Below are 21,125 nucleotides of genomic sequence, written 5' to 3' on the forward strand. Positions count from 1 at the left end.
TTAGCCCTCTAATATTCATATATTCAGCAAATTTGGTGACAGCCCTTTGTAGACCGATAGTAGTCAATCAGTGACACTTATAAAGCGCGCTACATACCCGTAGGGTCTCAAGGCGCTGGGGGGGCGGGGGGGGGAGCCGCTACTGCTCGAACAGCCAGGTCTTCAGCTTCTTCCTGAAGGAGAGGTGGTCTTGGGTCAGGCGCAGGTCGGTCGGGAGGGAGTTCCAGGTCTTGGCGGCCAGGTAGGAGAAGGACCTTCCTCCAGTAGTCGCTCTTCGGATGCGGGGGACGGCGGCGAGGGCGTGGTTGGCTGATCGGAGGTGGCGTTTGGGAGCGTAGAAGTTGACTCGGCTGTTGAGGTAGCTCGGGCCTTGGTCGTGTAGGGCTTTGTGTGCGTGGGTGAGGAGGCGGAAGGTGATTCTTTTGTTGACGGGGAGCCAGTGAAGGTCTCTCAGATGTCCGGAGATGTGGCTGGTTCGTGGGATGTCGAGGATGAGTCTGGCTGAGGCGTTCTGGATCCGCTGGAGTCTCTTCTGGAGCTTGGCGGTGGTACCGGCGTAGAGGGCGTTGCCGTAGTCCAGTCGGCTGGTGACGAGGGCCTGGGTGACGGTCTTCCTGGTCTCGGTGGGGATCCACCAGAAGATCTTCCGTAGCATGCGTAGGATGTTGAAGCATGCCGAGGAGACGTTGTTGACTTGCCTGGTCATGGAGAGGGAGGAGTCCAGGATGAAGCCCAGGTTGCGTGCATGGTCTGTCGGTTTGGGTGCGGTGCCCAGGGCGGGAGGCCACCAGGAGTCGTCCCAGGCGGAGGGTGAGGAGCCCAGGATGAGGACCTCCGTCTTGTCCGAGTTCAGTTTCAGGCGGCTGGTCGTCATCCACTCGGCTACCTCTTTCATCCCTTCGTGCAGGTTGGCTCTGGCGGCGGCGGGGTCGTTGGTCAGGGAGAGGATCAGCTGGGTGTCGTCGGCGTAGGAGATTATGCTGAGGTTGTGTTTGCGTACGATGGCCGCGAGGGGGCTCATGTAGACGTTGAAGAGGGTGGGGCTCAGAGATGATCCTTGGGGGACGCCGCAGATGACTTCGGTGGCCTCTGACTTGTACGGTGGTAGGCGGACTCTCTGTGTTCTTCCGTCGAGGAAGGAGATGATCCATTCCAGCGCCTTGTCCTGGATTCCGACGTTGCTGAGGCGCCGTACTAGGGTGCGGTGGCAGACCGTGTCGAATGCCGCGGAGAGGTCTAGGAGGATGAGGGCCGCTGTTTCTCCGTTGTCCATCAGGGCTCGGATGTCATCGGTGGGGGCCATGAGGGCGGTCTCGGTGCTGTGGTTGGCTCGGAAGCCGGACTGTGAGGGGTCGAGGGATCCGTTCGTCTCGAGGAAAGCGGCCATCTGCTTGTTGATGGTCTTCTCGATGACTTTGGCTGGAAACGGGAGGAGCGAGATGGGGCGGTAATTCTTGAGGTCGGTGGGGTCCGCTGTTGGTTTCTTGAGTAGAGCGCTGAGTTCGGCGTGTTTCCAGCTCTCAGGGAAGATGGTGGTGTCGAAGGATGTGTTGATGATGTCTCGCAGGTGGGGTGCGATGACAGCGTCGGCCTTGTTGAAGACGTGGTGAGGGCAGGGGTCGGTCGGTGATCCGGAGTGGATGGAGTTCATCGTGCGGATGGTGTCTTCGGTGCTGATCGGGGTCCAGGCGTGGAGGGTGGTGGTGGGGGGTGGTTGTTCGGTCATGGTGTGCGTTGGTTGGTTGTTGAAGCTGTTGTGTATGTCCGCGATCTTGTTGTGGAAGTATGAAGCGAGGGAGTTGCAGAGGTCTTGCGATGGGGTGATGTCGTTGTTTCCTGCGCTGGGGTTGGAAAGCTCTTTCACGATGTTGAAGAGTTCCTTGCAGTTGTGTGCGTTGTTGTCCAACCGGTCCTTGAATGCTGTTTTCTTGGCGGCGCGGATCAGCTGGTGGTGTTTCCGGGTGGCAAGTTTGAAGGAGGTCCTGTTGTCCGGTGTCGGTTCCCTTCTCCAGACTTTCTCGAGAGCTCGGCAGTTCTTCTTGGAGCTCTTGAGTTCGTCGGTGAACCATGGGGCTTTCTTGCTGCCGGGTCTGCTGGGCGGGGTCCTCAGAGGGGCGAGTTCGTCCGCGCAGTTGCTGATCCACTTCGTGAGGTTGTCGGCGGCCTGGCTGGGGTTCGCTGAGCTGGCAGGAGGGTGCTGGCTCAGGGAGGTGGCGAGCTGGTCTGCTGTGATCTTGTTCCAGCTTCTGCGGGCGGCCTGTTGCTGGTGATGGTGGGTCGTTGTTTTCTTGAAGGTGAAGTGGACGCAGCTGTGGTCCGTCCATTGAAGCTCTGTGGTGTGGCTGAAGTCGATGTCCTTGCTGGATGAGAAGACAGCGTCGAGTGTGTGTCCGGCGAGGTGGGTGGGGGTGGACACCAGTTGCTTGAGTCCCAGGTTGGCGAGGTTGTCGAGCAGGGTGCTGGTGTTGCGGTCGTTGTTGTTCTCCAGATGGAAGTTGAGGTCTCCCAGGAGGATGTAGTCAGCGGAGGGGAGGGCATGTGGGCTGACGAAGTCGGCGATGTCCTCGCTGAATTGTGTGCGTGGACCAGGGGGTCGGTAGATCAGGGTGCCTCTGAGGGTGGTGTTCGGGTTGGTGTGGATCTGGAAATGCAGGTGTTCGGCAGTGGTCAGGGAGTTGTCGGTGCTGGTCGTGAGACGGATGGTGCTCCTGTGGATGATGGCGATGCCTCCTCCCATCTGGTTGGCGTTTCGGTCCCTCCGGACGATCTTGTAGCCCTCTGGGATGGCGATGGCGATGTCGGGAGCTGAAGAGGCGTTCATCCAGGTCTCCGTGAGGAAGGCAACGTCAGGGGCTGTGGTGTCTAGAAGGTTCCAGAGTTCGATGGCGTGTCTGTGGACGGAGCGGGTGTTGAGCAGGATGCACTTGAGGTGGGTGCTGCTGGTGTTCGGCTTGGTGGGTGCTGGTGCGAGGCAGGTCCGGATGCAAGAGAACTTGCAGGCGTGGCAGCTGAAGGGTCCGTGGGTACGTCGTGGAGTGGCTTGATGGCATTCTGGGAGTCGGCCGGTGTTGAGAGCGGTGAGGGTGGCGGCGGAGTACGTCAGGCGGGTCGGTCGGGATCTTCGTGGGCCAGGGGTCCTGGCACTGGTCGCGATCCGGTCGCGGACGGGCGCAGACGGGCTTACCTTTGGCGCGCCTTCGGCGCACAATCGGCGCGCCCGCTGCGCGTGACCGCTGCGCGTTCGCACGGTCGCATTTAAGGCGAAGTGCGCGGGTGGGCGGAGCAGCTGGGAGGCGGGAGCGGGGAGGGTACAGAATAGAAAAAGGGGCGGGGAAAAGCGGCGGTGTCGGAAAGGGAGGGCGGAGGGCGGCGGACAACAAGGAAGGAAACCACAACACGGGGGAAATAAAAATTAAACTGAACGGGCACAAATTCTCGACAAAACAAAACAAAACAAGGAAAAAACAAAGTTATACAAACAGGCACAAATGTTAGGCAAAACAAGGGCAAAAACAACCGCAGCGGCGCCAGCCGGCAACCGGCAAACGAGGCAGCAGCGAGGCAGAGGGCAGGCAAGGGGCACACGCAGCAGCTGGTGGCCGTGCGGCGCGGGGGTGTCCCACAAGTGGGTCACACTCACCTGCGTCGCACGGTCGCCATTTAAGGCCAAGTGCGCGGGTGGGCGGAGCAGCTGGGAGGCGGGAGCGGGGAGGGTACAGAATAGAAAAAGGGGCGGGGAAAAGCGGCGGTGGCGGGAAGGGAGGGCGGAGGGCGGCGGACAACAAGGAAGGAAACCACAACACGGGGGAAATAAAAATTAAACTGAACGGGCACAAATTCTCGACAAAACAAAACAAAACAAGGAAAAAACAAAGTTATACAAACGTGACATGATTATGGCGTCATCCACATTCAAGAGGATAGGGGTAGGGGTATCTCCCACAGTTGGGTAGTCAAACTGATGTTCACTTAGGTATTGTCCTATACGGTTGATGTACAATGTGAAGAGGAAGGGTGCTAAAATGCACCCCTGTCTCACACCTCTTTTTACGTTAAATTTAGGAGAGCATTCTCCCCTTTTTCCATACCGTACCCTGGCCCCGACCCCCAGTATAATTCCTTGATAAATAATAGGTTCTGTTGATCCACGCCCATGTCGCTAAGTATATTCCATAACATATCATGGTCCACACAATCAAAGGCGGAGCTTAAATCTACGAATGTCACAAAGAGATTTCCTCTCTTAGCCTGTGTTTATTTAGCTATTAGCAATGCTAGATTAAGGCCCTGTTCAATTGTACCTTTCCCTGTGCGAAACCCATACTGTAAGCGAGTGATAATATCCATCTCCTCCGCCCAATCCTGCAGCCTATTTAAAATTATTCTTCCAGCCACCTTCATTAGGGCATCTAATAGCGATATAGGGCGGTAGCATGTAGGGTTGTTCCTGTCTCCCTTTTTAAAAATAGGTATGACAATCGCTTCAGGCCAAGTTAGAATAAATGTATAGGGCCTGGCCCCTGATGGCTGCCAGGACTCAAAAGTGCACTACTTGCAATGATCAATTACTCCTTTTTTGACATTTCAATTGTATTTAAACCATTGAAATTCAGTTCATTTCACAATCAACATTAATCTTAGCATATTCTTCATTGCATGATTACAATAAAATATCAAACAAAATAATAACATAATCAAATCATATTCAATACATGAACCCAATGCATTTCGGGGCTGTTAAAGAAAAAAGGAAATCATATTACTCTTGGTGCTTATAAGTTTCACAGTTGCTACTTCTATTTAGCATCATTCATTTGAATAAACTATTTTGGTCTTACCTCAAACTTTGAGGGAAACTTTATGCTTTCAGCGGGTTTGATTCCTAGTATTGCATTGTGATCTGTATAAAAACAGTGCGATTTATTTTCTGGCTCATTTTTAGTGGGGAGAATTTTATAGTTTAAACCTAAAGTTGTTTTGTTTACCTGTTTCCTGGTTCGAATTGATCTGAAATAAATGCGAGTTTTTTGTTTTAATATCTTATGGGTTATTTTAGTTACATGAAACATACTATTGTTACATAATTGAATTTTTTAACGCTCACCTGTTGGTATCAAGATGTTGTTCCTGTCTGTGGTGTTCTCCCTATTTATAACAATAAAGTTTTATTGAAAAAAACCTTCAAGTTTCTAGCTTAAATATCTTTATTTATTCTGAATTAAATAGGTTACCTGCGAGCCTAAGCTGTGTAGCGTTGGTCTCGCTTGATGGGACAGTGTTATCTGGTGCTAGAAAACAGAAAATTAGATTTTAAAATTGGATTTATTGATTTGCCATCAATATGTAAGCGTTGAGTAACAGCTTTTATTTACCTTACGAGACAAAGCTCGAAGACTTCGCTTTCGACAGCTTCGTGCTTTTGACAGTGACCTACATAGGGAATTGAAAACGTGCAATTTCACTATCTATTGGCTGCTTACAGAGGAATACGACGTTCGTATCTGACACGCGCTTAAAGTAATTACCTGCGGTCCTACGCTGCGAGGCTTCGGTTCCGCGGTATCTGTAATATTGCAGCTGACTGCAGAATAAGAGGAGAAGAAAAAGATTTTTAATTTTTTAGTTTGGCGTTTAAACGCTATTGCGAAGCTAGTGTTTTCTTTAACTCAGTATTACGCTCGGCTTTTTCCGTCTTACCGAATTATCTTAACATGTTGGTAACGAAGGCTTCTCCATGTTGCTTGTGCTTCCGCTAAGAATTTTAAGTCCCTTATTTCTTGTTACTAGTTTTTCTTCTCTGCCGGCGATATAATAAAAGGACTATGGGTTATTAAAGCGGCACTACTTATTCCGCTTTGTCAACGTTATGGTAGAAGGACTAAAGCTTTTTTAAACGCGACGGCCATTATTAAGTAGTTTATTTGGGAAATGCTGTGAATGAGTCTTATTAGGAAATTAGGTAAACGTTATAAAATAACATTAAAAAGTAACCCAGTATATTGCGATTATCACAGTAAACAATACAGTTATTTGATCAACAGTATGTGATTCGCATTATATGACATCAGATAAATATCTTCTTCAACTTTCATTGCCTATTGTTTGTTTTTTCACTAGGCACACATTAGTTTCTCTTTGCTAGGTATTAATTCTCTTCCTGCCTATTTACAATATAAATTCTCAGTGTAATCTGACTATTTACAATCAAAATTCTCAGTGCGTTTCTTACTTAATAGTGTATGTATTTTTTGTTTTGTGTGGATTATATTAGGTGCATCGCGGGTCTGAAGTCCGGGTGCTTAGGACTGGCTATCTTTCTTTCTGCTTATAAAAAGCAGATCATCTCCATCTTGTCATTGAGTCCGCAAGGGACTAGTGTCTGTAATCTCCGTATCCAGTGGGCTTCTCTCTGGAGAAGGGTCTTAGCGTTGTCTAAACATAACTTCTGTGGAACTTGTTCTACTATTTGGAACCTTAACTGTGCTATGGAGTGTCGCAATTCTGTCCAGTGTTGGGCCAGTGGCGATGTTGCACTTTTATTTCTTATTCGACTCTTGTGTTCAGATAGTCGTACTTTTAATTTCCTGTCCGTTTTTCCTACGTATAGGAGCCCACATGGGCACTTGATGGTATATACAACATGCTCTGAATTGCAGGTCGCGTTGTGCTTAAGTGGAATTCTTTTGCCTGTTCTTGGGTGTAGTATTACATTCCCGGGAATTATGTTATTACAGTTCTTGCAATTATGACATTTTGTTGTCCCTTTGTAGGTTCTTGATTCTTCAATGTTGCCTATAGATTTATTGGGTTTGTTCAATAATTCTTACAAATTTTGGGCCCTTTTGTAGGCAAACAAAGGTTGTTCAAGAAATAATGAACCGAAGTCTTTCTCAATTTGAAGGATTTCCCATCGTTTTTTGATTATCTTCTTTATGTCCCAGGATGCTGTGGAATATTTAGATACAAATACCATTCTTTTATTCATTTTCTTAGGCTTTTTTTGTAAAAGCTCGTTCCTGGGGATAGTTTTGATTTTCTCAATTTGTGCCTCAAGTAATTTCTTTGGGTATCCTCTGTCCAAATATTTTTGTTTTTGTTCTTCTAGGGTTCTTTCACAACTCACTGGATCAGATGAGATTCTCTTTATCCTCATAAATTGGGAGACTGGCAGGTTATTAATCAAGTTTGCGGGATGGAAACTTCCATACAGTAATGCAGTATTCTTGTCGGTTGTTTTTTGTATACACTTGTGTGTATGGACTTGTCTTTGATTTCTACCATTACATCTAGAAATGGTAAAGCTTCTGTGTGCATATTGTACGTTAATTGAATTCGAGGATTGGCCATATTTAAACTTTTGATTTTTGAACTAGTCTTGCCGGTGATTTTTTTCAGATTAGGAAGATGTCGTCTATGTACCGTGTAGTACACGATACCTTCTTGCCATGTTGGATCTTGCAGGATGTAATCTAATTCGAACTTGGCCATAAAGATATTGGCATAGATACAAGCTCCGGGAAATCCCACCGCTGTTCCATTTAGTTGAATATAGAATTCATTTTGCCATGTGAAATAACTGTTTTCTAAACAGAATTCTAATAGTTGAATTATCATGCATTTGACCTCTTCTGGTTTATCTCCACTCATCAATGCCCATTCCATTGCTTCAAGCCCTTGTTTGTGTGGTATGGATGTGTACAATGATGTAACATCAATTGTGCAGATAGTCCATTCAGTAATTGACTCCATGTTGATGGTTGTCAGGCTTCTTAAAAAGTCCGACGTGTCTTCCAAGTATGTTGGCCATTGGTGTATGAATGATTGCATGTGGCTGTCTATAAATAAGCCTAGATTTTCAAAAATTGAGGAACACCCAGACACTATCGGTCTGAACGGTGGATTTCTAAGATCTTTATGGATCTTTGGTAAAAAATATATCCTTGGCCTTCTGGGATATAATTGCCTCAGGTAGCGTTTAGTTGTAGTATTGATCCAATTTAGTTCTTCCGCTTTGTCCAAAATTTTATCCAAAGTCTGGGTGATTTCTATTGTCGGGTCTCTGTCCAATTTTGCATATGTATTTTCATCACTGACATGCTCTGTACCCTTTCGTAAATAAAAGGTAGAATCCATTATCATTAGGCCCCCTCCTTTATCCGCCTTTTGGATAACAATTGCTGGATTTTTTGCTAATAATTGTAGTGCACTGTACTCAGCTCTTGTTAAGTTGCACAATTTTCTTTTGAATTGGATTTTACTTAGATCCGCCTTGAGGGTGTTCCTCAATTTTTGAAAATCTAGGCATATTTATAGACAGCCACATGCAATCATTCATACACCAATGGTCAACATACTTGAAAGACACGTCGGACTTTTTAAGAAGCCTGACAACCATCAACATGGAGTCAATTACTGAATGGACTATCTGCACAATTGATGTTACATCATTGTACACATCCATACCACACAAACAAGGGCTTGAAGCAATGGAATGGGCATTGATGAGTGGAGATAAACCAGAAGAGGCCAAATGCATGATAATTCAACTATTAGAATTCTGTTTAGAAAACAGTTATTTCACATGGCAAAATGAATTCTATATTCAACTAAATGGAACAGCGATGGGATTTCCCGGAGCTTGCATCTATGCCAATATCTTTATGGCCAAGTTCGAATTAGATTGCATCCTGCAAGATCCAACATGGAAAGAAGGTATCGTGTACTACAAACGGTACATAGACGACATCTTCCTAATCTGGAAAAAATCACCGGCAAGACTGGTTCAAAATATCAAAAGTTTAAATATGGCCAATCCTCGAATTCAATTCACGTACAATATGCACACAAAAGCTTTACCATTTCTAGATGTAATGGTAGAAATCAAAGACAAGTCCATACACACAAGTGTATACAAAAAACCAACCGACAAGAATACTGAGGTAGTGTGGCTCACTGGTTAGAGGCGGCAGACCCGAGAGCAGAGGACGGCCCGGGACCAGGGTTCGGCCCGGGACCAGGGTTCGATTCCCGGCGTGACAGGTTTCTGGACCAGGGTCAGCGGACTCGATAATTCTCTCGCCTCGGTGCCCACTCTGATCAGCGATCACACTCGGCAACTCTGGGCATTAGGTTGCCTCATCTTCACTAACGGCCCCACCAGACCGCCGGGGATGCCTGGTCTCACCCTGGAGATACCCATTAAGGGACCATCTCTCAGGGAAGCCAGGAAGGGTTTCGCAGCGGTCGAAGCACCTTGGGACCCTCCGGGTAAGTAGTGCGCTATATAAATGCCTATACATTTACATTTACATTTACATTTTGCATTACTGTATGGAAGTTTCCATCCCGCAAACTTGATTAATAACCTGCCAGTGTCCCAATTTATGCGGATAAAGAGTATCTCATCTGATCCAGTGAGTTGTGAAAGAACCCTAGAAGAACAAAAACAAAAATATTTGGACAGAGGATACCCAAAGAAATTACTTGAGGCACAAATTAAGAAAATCAAAACTATCCCCAGGAACGAGCTTTTACAAAAAAAGCCTAAGAAAATCAATAAAAGAATGGTATTTGTATCTAAATATTCCACAGCATCCTGGGACATAAAGAAGATAATCAAAAAACGATGGGAAATCCTTCAAATTGAGAAAGACTTCGGTTCATTATTTCTTGAACAACCTTTGTTTGCCTACAAAAGGGCCCAAAATTTGAAAGAATTATTGAACAAACCCAATAAATCTATAGGCAACATTGAAGAATCAAGAACTTACAAAGGGACAACAAAATGTTATAATTGCAAGAACTGTAATAACATAATTCCCGGGAATGTAATACTACACCCAAGAACAGGCTAAAAAATTCCCCTTAAGCACAACGCGACCTGCAATTCAGAGCATGTTGTATATACCATCAAGTACCCATGTGGGCTCCTATACGTAGGAAAAAACGGACAGGAAATTAAAAGTATGACTATCTGAACACAAGAATCGAAGGAGAAATAAAAGTGCAACATCGCCACTGGCCCAACACTGGACAGAATTGCGACACTCCATAGCACAGTTAAGGTTCCAAATAGTAGAACAAGTTCCACAGAAGTTAGGTTTAGACAACGCTAAGACCCTTCTCCAGAGAGAAGCCTACTGGATACGGAGATTACAGACACTAGTACCTTGCGGACTCAATGACAAGATGGAGATGATCTGCTTTTTATAAGCAGAAAGAAAGATAGCCAGTCCTAAGCACCCGGACTTCAGACCCACGATGCACCTAATATAATCCACACAAAACAAAAAATACATACACTATTAAGTAAGAAACGCACTGAGAATTTTGATTGTAAATAGTCAGATTACACTGAGAATTTATATTGTAAATAGGCAGGAAGAGAATTAATACCTAGCAAAGAGAAACTAATGTGTGCCTAGTGAAAAAACAAACAATAGGCAATGAAAGTTGAAGAAGATGTTTATCTGATGTCATATAATGCGAATCACATACTGTTGATCAAACAACTGTATTGTTTACTGTGATAATCGCAATATACTGGGTTTACTTTTTAATGTTATTTTATAACGTTTACCTAATTTCCTAATAAGACTCATTCACAGCATTTTGAAATAAACTACTTAATAATGGCCGTCGCGTTTAAAAAAGCTTTAGTCCTTCTACCATAACGTTGACAAAGCGGAATAACTAGTGCCGCTTTAATAATCCATAGTCCTTTTATTATATCGCCGGCAGAGAAGAAAAACTAGTAGCAATAAATAAGGGACTTAAAATTCTTAGCGGAAGCACAAGCAACATGGAGAAGCCTTCGTTACCAACAAGCTAAGATAATTCGGTAAGACGGAAGAAGCCGAGCGTAATACTGAGTTAAAGAAAACACTAGCTTCGCGATAGCGTTTAAACGCCAAACTAAAAATTTTAAATCTTTTTCTTCTCCTCTTATTCTGCAGTCAGCTGCAATATTACAGATACAGCGGAACCGAAGCCTCACAGCGTAGGACCGCAGGTAATTACTTTAAGCGCGTGTCAGATATGAACGTCGTATTCCTCTGTAAGCAGCCAATAGATAGTGAAATTGCACTTTTTCAATTCCCTATGTAGGTCACTGTAAAAAGTACGAAGCTGACGAAAGCGAAGTCTTCGAGCTTTGTCTCGTAAGGTAAATAAAAGCTATTATTCAACGCTTACATATTGATGGTAAATCAATAAATCCAATTTTAAAATCTAGTTTTCTGTTTTCTAGCACCAGATAACACTGTCCCATCAAGCGAGACCAACGCTACACAGCTTAGGCTCGCAGGTAACCTATTTAATTCAGAATAAATAAAGATATTTAAGCTAGAAACTTGAAGGTTTTTTTCGATAAAAATTTATTGTTATAAATAGGGAGAACACCACAGATAGGAACAACATCTTGATACCAACAGGTGGGCGTTAAAAAATTCATTTATGTAACAATAGTATGTTTCATGTAACTAATATAACCCATAAGATATTAAAACAAAAAAACTCACATTTATTTCAGATCAATTCGAACCAGGAAAAAGGGAAAAAAAACAACTTTAGGTTTAAACTATAAAATTCTCCCCACTAAAAATGAGCCAGAAAATAAATCGCACTGTTTTTATACAGATCACAATGCAATACTAGGAATCAAACCCGCTAAAAGCATAAAGTTTCCCTCAAAGTTTGAGGTAAGACCAAAATAGTTTATTCAAATGAATGATGCTAAATAGAAGTAGCAACTGTGAAACTTATAAGCACCAAGAGTAATATGATTTCCTTTTTTCTTTAACAGACCCCCGACGAAGGGGCTTTTTAGCCCCGAAATGTATTGAGTTCATGTATTGAATATGATTTGATTATGTTATTATTTTGTTTGATATTTTATTGTAATCATGCTATGAAGAATATGCTAAGATAAATGTTGATTGTGAAATGAACTGAATATCAATGGTTTAAATACAATTAAAATGTCAAAAAAGGAGTAATTGTTCATTGCAAGTAGTGCACTTTTGAGTCCTGGCAGCCATCAGGGGCCAGGCCCTATACATTTATTTAAAGGTGTTAGCAGGCACCAATCAAAGGTAGCACACTAATCGTACAAACGGACTAGATAGATAAAAGTGTGCAGCACCCACACACATTCATCAAGTTAGAATAAAGCCAGAAGTGTTGGGGCAGTTTAACACATTTGTTAGCAGACGTCTATCGGGACGCCATCCGTGCCTGGCGCTTTTCCCGAGGCACTTTCCCTAATTGCTCTAATGATCTCTTCGCAATCAAATTTAATCCCCAAAGGGAACATACTAGGGGAGCCATCCTCATCAGATATTGCAAAAAGGGTGCATTAACCTCTTTCCAAAAAGCTATATTGTCGTTCCTTTGACATGCATCATGCAGGGTCTGCCAGGTTTCCCTTTTGTAACTCTATTTTCCTGTTAAGTAAGGCGGCATGATAAGATCTTCTTGCCAGCCTTACTGACTCCGTTAATCTGGGGACTTCGTGCAGGACACGCTTCAAGTTAAGATGTGCCTTAGTGAAATCTTTGTCGAACCATCCCTGGACTCTATTAGTATTGTTTCTATATTCCCTTGTTACTTGTTTTTAATTTCTTCTGTGATTTTATTAAAGGAGTCAAGGATTTTATGGTTCTCCTCAGATAGCGAAAGGCATGTTATCATAAGTTCATAGGTGTTATTTACCAGCTTACGGAGGAAAGCCTCGGGGTCAACTTTGTCCCATTTAATAGAGTACCCGTTTGAGCTCGCAAGCTTAATGGGGTGATTATGAATAACATCAGAGTTTTCTTCCACCCCCCTTAATTTTCAAACAAAAAGATATGGGATAATGAACACTCAGGAGGGTATCAAGTATTTCCCACGATGACACAAGTGCTGAGTGTCTAGATGATAAAAGGGTGAAATCAATGATCGAGTTAGCCCCTCTCCCGTTAAAGGTCGGTTGGAAGAATATTAATGGCGAGCATAGTTCATTTACATGGGCTAGGTCAAAATGGAATATCAAAGTATTCAACAAATCCCCTAGCTTTGAGTGGATGAAGTGAGTTGGAGCGTCCTCCTTGCTGTCCCCCAGACCACAAATACCAGAAACACCTTGAGGACACAAAGTACAATAAAATCGCCCACTCATAATAGTACCAAATCACCATCCCTCTGTTCCTCTAAGCTGTGCAACGTATTCTTAAGATTGTTAATAGTGTCTTCCAATAAGGATGTGTGAATATTATTTAAAAAAATTATATTCGCCATGTTTTTCACTCCTGCCCAGCGAACTAGTAGGATATGATAATGGTTCATTGAGATAAATTTAACCACTATGATCCCTTCTGTGTTGGAAATGTAAGTACACAGGCCCCCCTTATTCCTACCATGTGTACTTGCGATTGCAGGTGTATTAAAGGTTCGGTATCCAATTAGATTAATTTCTTGGACCGCCCAGGTTTCTAGGAAACACAGTATATTATAATTGTTTGCTATATCCAACCACTAGGGGTGAGCTACTTTATCCATTAAGCCCGCTATATTCCAGGACAAAATTTGTTGCCGCCTAGGAGGTGTCACAGCAGGGGGTGCCCCTTTCGTGTCCGATACTTTCATGGTATTTGTCCCTCCTTTCGTGTGTGTTGGTTCTGCTCTTGGAGGAGGATGTATGGTTAGCTTGGGTGTTTTAGCGTTCTCTAAGTGGGTCGTATTTCGAACTTTATTTACTTCTACATCTGAGTCCTCCCTTATGATGTTGTTTCTTTGTGTCCCTCCCGTTTCATTTAAAAGGGTGCCCTCCTCTAGGGATTGTTCTTTCATCCTGTTCCTCATTTGTCAATCTTCTTCTTCTTCTTGACCCAATAGCACTTCATAATGATTGCTTAAAGGTATACTCCACCTAGGTGTATGTCTGGGCTGCTGCATTTTATTATTAAGGGTGTTAGGAAACCTGCACGTAATTGGGTTCGGGGGATAAAAGGACCCTAATGGGTTAATGCTTATGATGTTATGTTTATTGTAGTTGTGCCTGGATCTTGTTAGGATCTCATGTACGAGTCTGGGATCACTAAAGGTCAAAACTATGCAGTAATTTGGGAAAAAGGGGACCCCTATATATTAATAATAATACACTTGCTATACATAGGGAAAACTAGTTAATTTGAAAACGGTCTATAGCCAAGTAGAAGTACAAGAACTGTTAAACAGTATGTGAAACAACCACAATTCAATGTTATGGTAATAGCATCCAATGGTATTTAGACTCATCACCCAAATGAATGATTGGATTATTTGATTTATTTATTGAAGAATTGATATAGATATTTTATCTTTTTATAACACTTTTTTTATCTTTTTTCATTTTATGTATTCATTTCTGATGTGACTGATTTAAAATTCATGAACGTGTATTTTTAAAAACACATAGCATGAGTGCCTAATTGAAGACAGCTGCTGCTGCTGGGGGAGGCGCTGTCATAGCGCTTAAAGCGCCGCCTTCACCCACGCAACGTGGGACGCGCGCGGGCGGCGCCGGGAGAAGCCCGGGACAAGGGCGGGGCCGTCAGCGGCCGAAGGAGGCCGGGCAGGGCCCACTCCCTAAAATTCACCTTAAACTTTGTACATTATTTGTTACTCTTTACACCTTGTCATCATCTGGCCAAGTAAGTGGTGTATGGTGCTTTTAGGGGGATAATGTAAAGGTGGCATTATGAGTAAAAGAAAGAAGACCCAAGCAGGAGTAAAGGGTCTCCCAGATACATCGATAGGGGGACAAGCCTCTTTACTCTCGTATCTTGTGGGGGCCATGAGGGTCATAGAAAAACAAATCAATACGGTGGAAGAGACTCTGGGGAAAGGAACATGTAATCTCTGCCTCTGAACAAACTGGGTAAAGTCAGGGTAGAAGCTCACCGTTAAGTTTTCAAACTTCACGGGCCGCCTGTCCAAGACGTCAGCAGGATAGCGTCTCTGGCCCTAAAGTTGAAGAGTCTGGCACCCCGCTTCGGCCTCCCACCTGGCACACGGTCGTCCAGTTGACGAGCCATGAGGTCGTTGGAGGATCGCAGATTGCCGACCTCCGCCTGTAAGTCAGTGAAGTCGGTCGTGAGGCTGGAGGTCTTCAGATCCAAGGATTTTACGTTCTCATTAGTCTTTGATAAGTCAGCTCTAATCAAGTTGACGTCAATGGCCACAGTGTCGAGCTTAAGGGCGAGAGCCTCATATTGCTGGCCAATGGGAAGTCGTGATACCAGCAATGGCGCCCATGACATCCTGTAGAGTCAGATCGGTTGACGCAGCCGGGTCCTCCCCTGCCTAATCTAGGCTCTTCGTAATACCACTGGGGACACCTTGGGATGGGTGTATCAATCCATGACATTCGTTTGAACTATTCCCCCCAAAGAGGTGTCTTGGTTTTTCGCTTCCTGTTGTCGGGCCTGCCCGCCATGTTGGGCAGTGTGCCCCCGAGGGGCCTGTGAGACCTGGTGAGAATGGCCTTGCACGGTCGTCCCGCCGGAGTACTCAAAAGCAGGCGCCAGCAGCTCGCCACACCATCTTTCGCGACCGTTGGCACACAGTGGAGTCACAAAGTTCTGTCAGACCTCGAGCAACCAGATCGATCAAGAGGCAGGATATGGCCAAAGACCCAGAAACGAAACCGAAAGTTAACTCCGGGGCAATGAGCAGAGCCCCGCTGGCCGTTGTTGTTCAATTTCTGCCTGGGCATCTCGACGACTCAAGCCCCAGGCGTCGCCATGGGGTGTGCCTCAAAAGTTCAGAGTGTCGTAACTGCGGTTCCCGAAGTCCGAAAAAGTTTTTGAAAGCAGCTAATATATCAGCTGAGTTTCATCTTCAATAACCCGTCTTTGTAATCAGGATGACGATCAGGATATATGCGGAGGGCAGCGAGGGTCTCGGGAGCCCTGTGCTCACGCAGCCATCTCGGATGCGCGCGAAGCTCCTCCTGCAGCAGCATTTTCAATAGGATTTGAAGTATTTATGTTTATAGGGTACTTATTTTGTATCTGTAGAGATTTTCCATCTTCAGTGGGTGTTGTAAGTAATCAAATGTTAGATGCATCCTTCCGGTGATAGCACCAACTCAAAGGTCATGCAATGTTGCTTCATTTCATTTCATAGTGGTCCAAAGGGCAGGCAATGTCCCTTCCTGTGATGTCACCAGGTCAAAGTTTGTGAGACTTCACTTTCAGTGACATCGGGGTGAGTCAAAGGGCATGTTATGTCACCTACTATGATACTGTGATATCATCAGGTCAAACTTCATGTCATTTCACTTCTTGTGGCATCAAACAGGGGGTCACATTGCATGTGATGTCATTTCTGCTACCACTGGCATTTGGATGATTAGACGTCCATGTGGCACACACATAACTCTATCAGATAAATGCACAATCTCCCAAAATGAACTGAGGACAATTGGACTTGTGGCAAGACACATATGTTTAAGGTGCTGAAACATTTCTTAATCACAGGAACAGGAAGGAAGGGAGAACAGAGAGTTGTATTTTGTTTTCCTTTGAGCAGTTTCTTTAAAGAAAATAGGGGAACAATATAAGAATCAGTAAGAGACAAGGTGTAATTCCATGCTGGGATAGCCCAAATGCATAAAATCAAGATGAAAGAAAGAAAAAGTTAAATCAAGAAAGAGCAGTGCCAGCAAAAAGGTAATAGACAGACAGAAAAGGGATCAAAGGAGAAAAATTTCATTTGGGAAAAGTAAAAGAGAACAAGACCAAGAAACATATAACAGAGGGCACGAAGGACAAAATATTCCATAGCAATAGTTGTTCAATCAGTTTTATTTGTTCTCTCACCTGTTGCTTTTCTTTTTTGAGCAATACACTGGTGAGAGGATGGGACTTAAAGTGGTTGTCACCTGCAGATGACCCGGGAAATAACACAGAATAAGAATTTGTTTTGTGAACGACTCTTTATTAGAGCTCTACTACTTTGTGCAACAAATAAGCTAGGACTTTTAGTTGGTGAGAATAAAAAAACTCCATTACCATTATATTTCCAGCTTGTTGTTGCACTAATCTAACCTCATTATAACATTCACCTTCTCACTTCACAAGGGCTTAAAAGATAAACTATGACTCTGAGGTTTTCTACATTTTCACCTTTGAATGACTGTGATATGCATGCACTGTAAGAACTTGAAATACATCAGTGTGGGAGGCTGGCTTAGTATATGATGCACACTTATGGAAGTGTAGCGCCCTGCACTAAGCCAGACAACCCTTATGGGGATTTTAGTTGTCTTAGACAACCTTAGAAAGCTCTCTGAGTGATAGATGTTGAGAGCAGCCTTCAGGCTTAGTCCAGAAGGAGTGTAAAACAGTTTATTTTACCAGTACTTAATCTTATGGCATAGTTTAAGTGAAAAAGAACCACACAGTGTAGTTATACAAATATGCATTTATTATTAACACTCACTAACACCATGTTTATCTCCTACCCAGAGATATAAACACAATACACACAATACGTTGTCAAAAGAATAAATAAATAGCACAGAATACACAGTGGTCTCCAGGGGGGGTCAAACCATATATTAAAATATTAGAATGTCAACTACGACTCACGACAAGAGAGGATCTAGAAGACATACAAGAGTCGGGGACCCAAGGAGCCCCCCAAGGTGAGTATCTAGGAACCCCACAGACGTCATGTGCAGTGTGGGAACACGACCACAAACTCCCTTCATGGCATCAGGTAAGTCCTGGTTGCAAATTTAAAGAAGGAGGACCATTCCCAGTAGACCGTGAAGAAACCCAGTGGAGGTCAGTAGGTTGGAGAGCCAGGAACCAGGATTCCTACACCAGGGAAGCCGGGTGTGTAGGTGCAAAGTGGGGTCAGAAACCGCCGTAGACCACAATGGAGGACTTCAGGAAGAAGCCGCTGATGAAGATGGGAAAAATGTCTGGTAGAACCCAAAGGTGGATTCAGGATGAGAGGCACCTGCAAGCAGAGGGGACAGAGTCTATGCCACTCAGGAGTGACCAGGAGGCACAAAAGACGAATGCCCACTGATGTCGCAGATGGTGGAGAGTTTGACGGTGCCCTTTAAGTTGCAGCTGTGTGGACCAAGCAATGCTGAGGAAGACCAGGAGACATTTACGAGCTGTCCCATCTTGGATGTCTGGAGCCAAGGAGTCAGTGTCCAGCAGGGGCACAAACAAGCGTTGGCAACTGCAACCAACATAGTCGTAGAAAAAGGTGTAGTGTTGAGACCAGCAAGATCCAAGTGACTCACCACGAACAGGTAAGTCAGAGCAGGCTCCGAGCAAGCAGGGGAGCCTACTGGGCCAATGAAGACTCTCAAGGGGAGCCACAGGCTGAAGGCAAAGGAGTCACAAGAGGACCTTGAGCAGCTCACCAAAGGATGAAGGCCCAGGGTGCACAGGATGTGATGCAGGCAAAGATCTTGGCTGGAGGAGATACTTGAGACTGGAGCTACTTGAAGACCGAAGATCTCTGAACGAGATTGTCATTAACCCTTTGCAACAGCAAGTCAACTCGGTACACAGGAGTTCTGTTCCAGTGGTTCAGATGAGGGATAAAGGCCTCAAACTCGGTAAGAAGACAGTGCAGGCCTCGAGTGAGTTGCAGAACCTCCATCTGTGTCCAGTGCCAGAGAAGGAGCCACCGGCTCCCTGAACTGGTTTGAACTGAAGTATGAAAGGAGGGCACCAAATGTGCCCTTCAAGCAGTCTCAATGGCACTGGCAAATGCCCCCACCCTGTCCCAATAGACTAAGTCCTGTCTGGGAGGTGGTCACACCTCCCTGTGACAGGAAACCTATTGTCCTGCCTTCACCGGCTCGGGCTTGGCTCATCAGCAGGAGGGCAGAATTGTGTCTCTGGCCGGCAGTAGCCATAGTTTGCTTTCCGGTTCCAGAAGGCAAGTACCGGGGGCACTGAGGGCATCCTGAAGGAGCTTTTCAGTGCATGGAATCACACTGTTTATGGTGTGGAAGTAGGATTCCAACTTGTTTGATACCAAGCCCAACCAGGTTTGTTACAGTCAGTTTAGAGATGGTAATTGCATAATGATGCATGGCCACTCTATGTATTGTAATGGCTGATGCACTTACAACCCACAAGAATAGACTCTGAAGGTTGTAGGGGTGGCTTGCTCATGCAGAGGGCCCCTCACACTTAGAACCGAGCAGCCTGCCTTCAGGATTGAAAGGCCTGCCTTAGGAGTGACTTATAGGTTTTAAGTGCAGTGACCTGAGATATAAGGAAACGTATATCTGTCGTAACTGGTGCTAGCACCAGCTTACACCGGCTGCAATTACAGGCCTGTAGTCACAATTTGAGTGGTCTATCATGGGTGGCATAATATATGCTTCAGCTCATGGGAGACCTCTGGTGTACCTATACCCTGGGTACCTTAGTACGATATACTAGGGACATACAAGAGTACCCCAGCAGCCAATCTGGAGAGTATCTAAGTACTCACCATGTCCAATTTAGGGAAAAAGCACAGAGACTGGGGTCCTGGTTAGCAGCATCCCAGTCAGGCTAGTCAGGAAAACATAATGACAACAGCAAAAAGTGGGGGTGACCATGCAGAAGGATCCTACCTTCCTACAATCAATCCATATGAGTAGTATACCAATAACTATTTATGTATGGGATAGAGTACTCCCTGACGTACATTATAAGGATATTGTAACTGAGGAGTTACCACATAGAGGAACAAGGCTAAAGTCCAAGTTTGTTTATAGGGTCATGAACTCCAAGGTGGCTTAGACTATCCTTTTAGCACACAACAGAGTATATTTTATTTCTCATAATACATTGCAATACCATGATCTATCCCACAAATTGGTTAAATCTTTGAGGTCATCCTCCTTCATATGAAAACATAGCTAGGTTGCAATAATGCAAAAAGCAGTTAATAACTTGTTGTAAATGCATATTAGAATCGGGGGGGGCGTGGCCGAGAGCCGACTATGGGGGACGTGTAGCTGAGGAGCTCCGTCCTGAGCCCTAAACACAAGCGGATTATCCTGCCATCCTGCACTGTAACCCACCCCGTCTTTACGCCCGCTGCTTCAGGGAGTGAGCGGAGTACCTTTGCAGCGCACCTCCCCTCTTGGACGCCGCCGAGACTTTGCTGACCTGCGGCGATCCCGGGGGCCTGTTTCCTCGTGGCGAGCCGCGGGCTCGATTAGCCTGGGGGCCGGGCTGCAGCACGGCTCTGACGGACTGCTGGTGTGCCCCGGAGAGGAGCGAGTCCACGGAGCTTAGGCGCGCTACCCGGACCGGCAGCGGACGCGGCCCCTCCTGCCACCGCATTGTCTGCCTTCACACCGACGAGCCTGGGGGACCATTCCTGGCCGGTCTGCCCGGATCGCGGCACTGAGGCACCGCACCCGCCCCGGCGCCCGCCTGTGCACAGAAGAGACACCCGCGCTTGCCTGGACGCCGATGACACCGGTGAGGAGTGGGGGCCTGGGATTGCACACGGAGGACGCTACTGCCTACTGCACCATTGCCTTGGTGCACACGGGGACCACTCGCGACGGCCTCCCGCCGCTGCTGGATCAAAGCCGCCATATTGCCTCCACCCTGCACCCTGGGCCCTAATTTCTAATTTCTAATTTAAAACATTTATAAAGCGCAGCGTGCACCGAACGGTTTCTTGGCGCTAGTGGAGGGTATTGGCTACAGAGGCAAAGGTGAGAACCGGTGGTAGAGCCGGGAAGGGAGGATTACACAGGGAATGCCTGTTTAAAAAGGAACGTTTTTAGTTCCTTGCGGAAGGATACATAATGGGTGGCCGCGCGTAGATGGTCTGGGAGGGAGTTCCAGAACGTGGGGGCCAGGGTGGAAAAATTGGACCCACCTCACTTTTTGCGCCTGAAGCGTGGAATTTGAAGGAGGGATTTGGTGGAGGAACGGAGTTCTCTGGAGGGAACGTATTCATTTATTAATGAGGAAATGAAGGCGGGGGCGGTGCCTTGACGAGCCTGGAAAACCATGCAGGCGGTTTTGAACAGAGAGCGTTCCTTAACGGGGAGCCAATGGAGCTCCCTGAGGAGTGGTGTGGAGTGATGATAGCGTGGGAGGCCAAAAACCAGC

This window comes from Lissotriton vulgaris, chromosome 1_1 (assembly GCF_964263255.1).
Source record: "Lissotriton vulgaris chromosome 1_1, aLisVul1.2, whole genome shotgun sequence".
Classification (NCBI taxonomy): Eukaryota; Metazoa; Chordata; class Amphibia; order Caudata; family Salamandridae; genus Lissotriton; species Lissotriton vulgaris.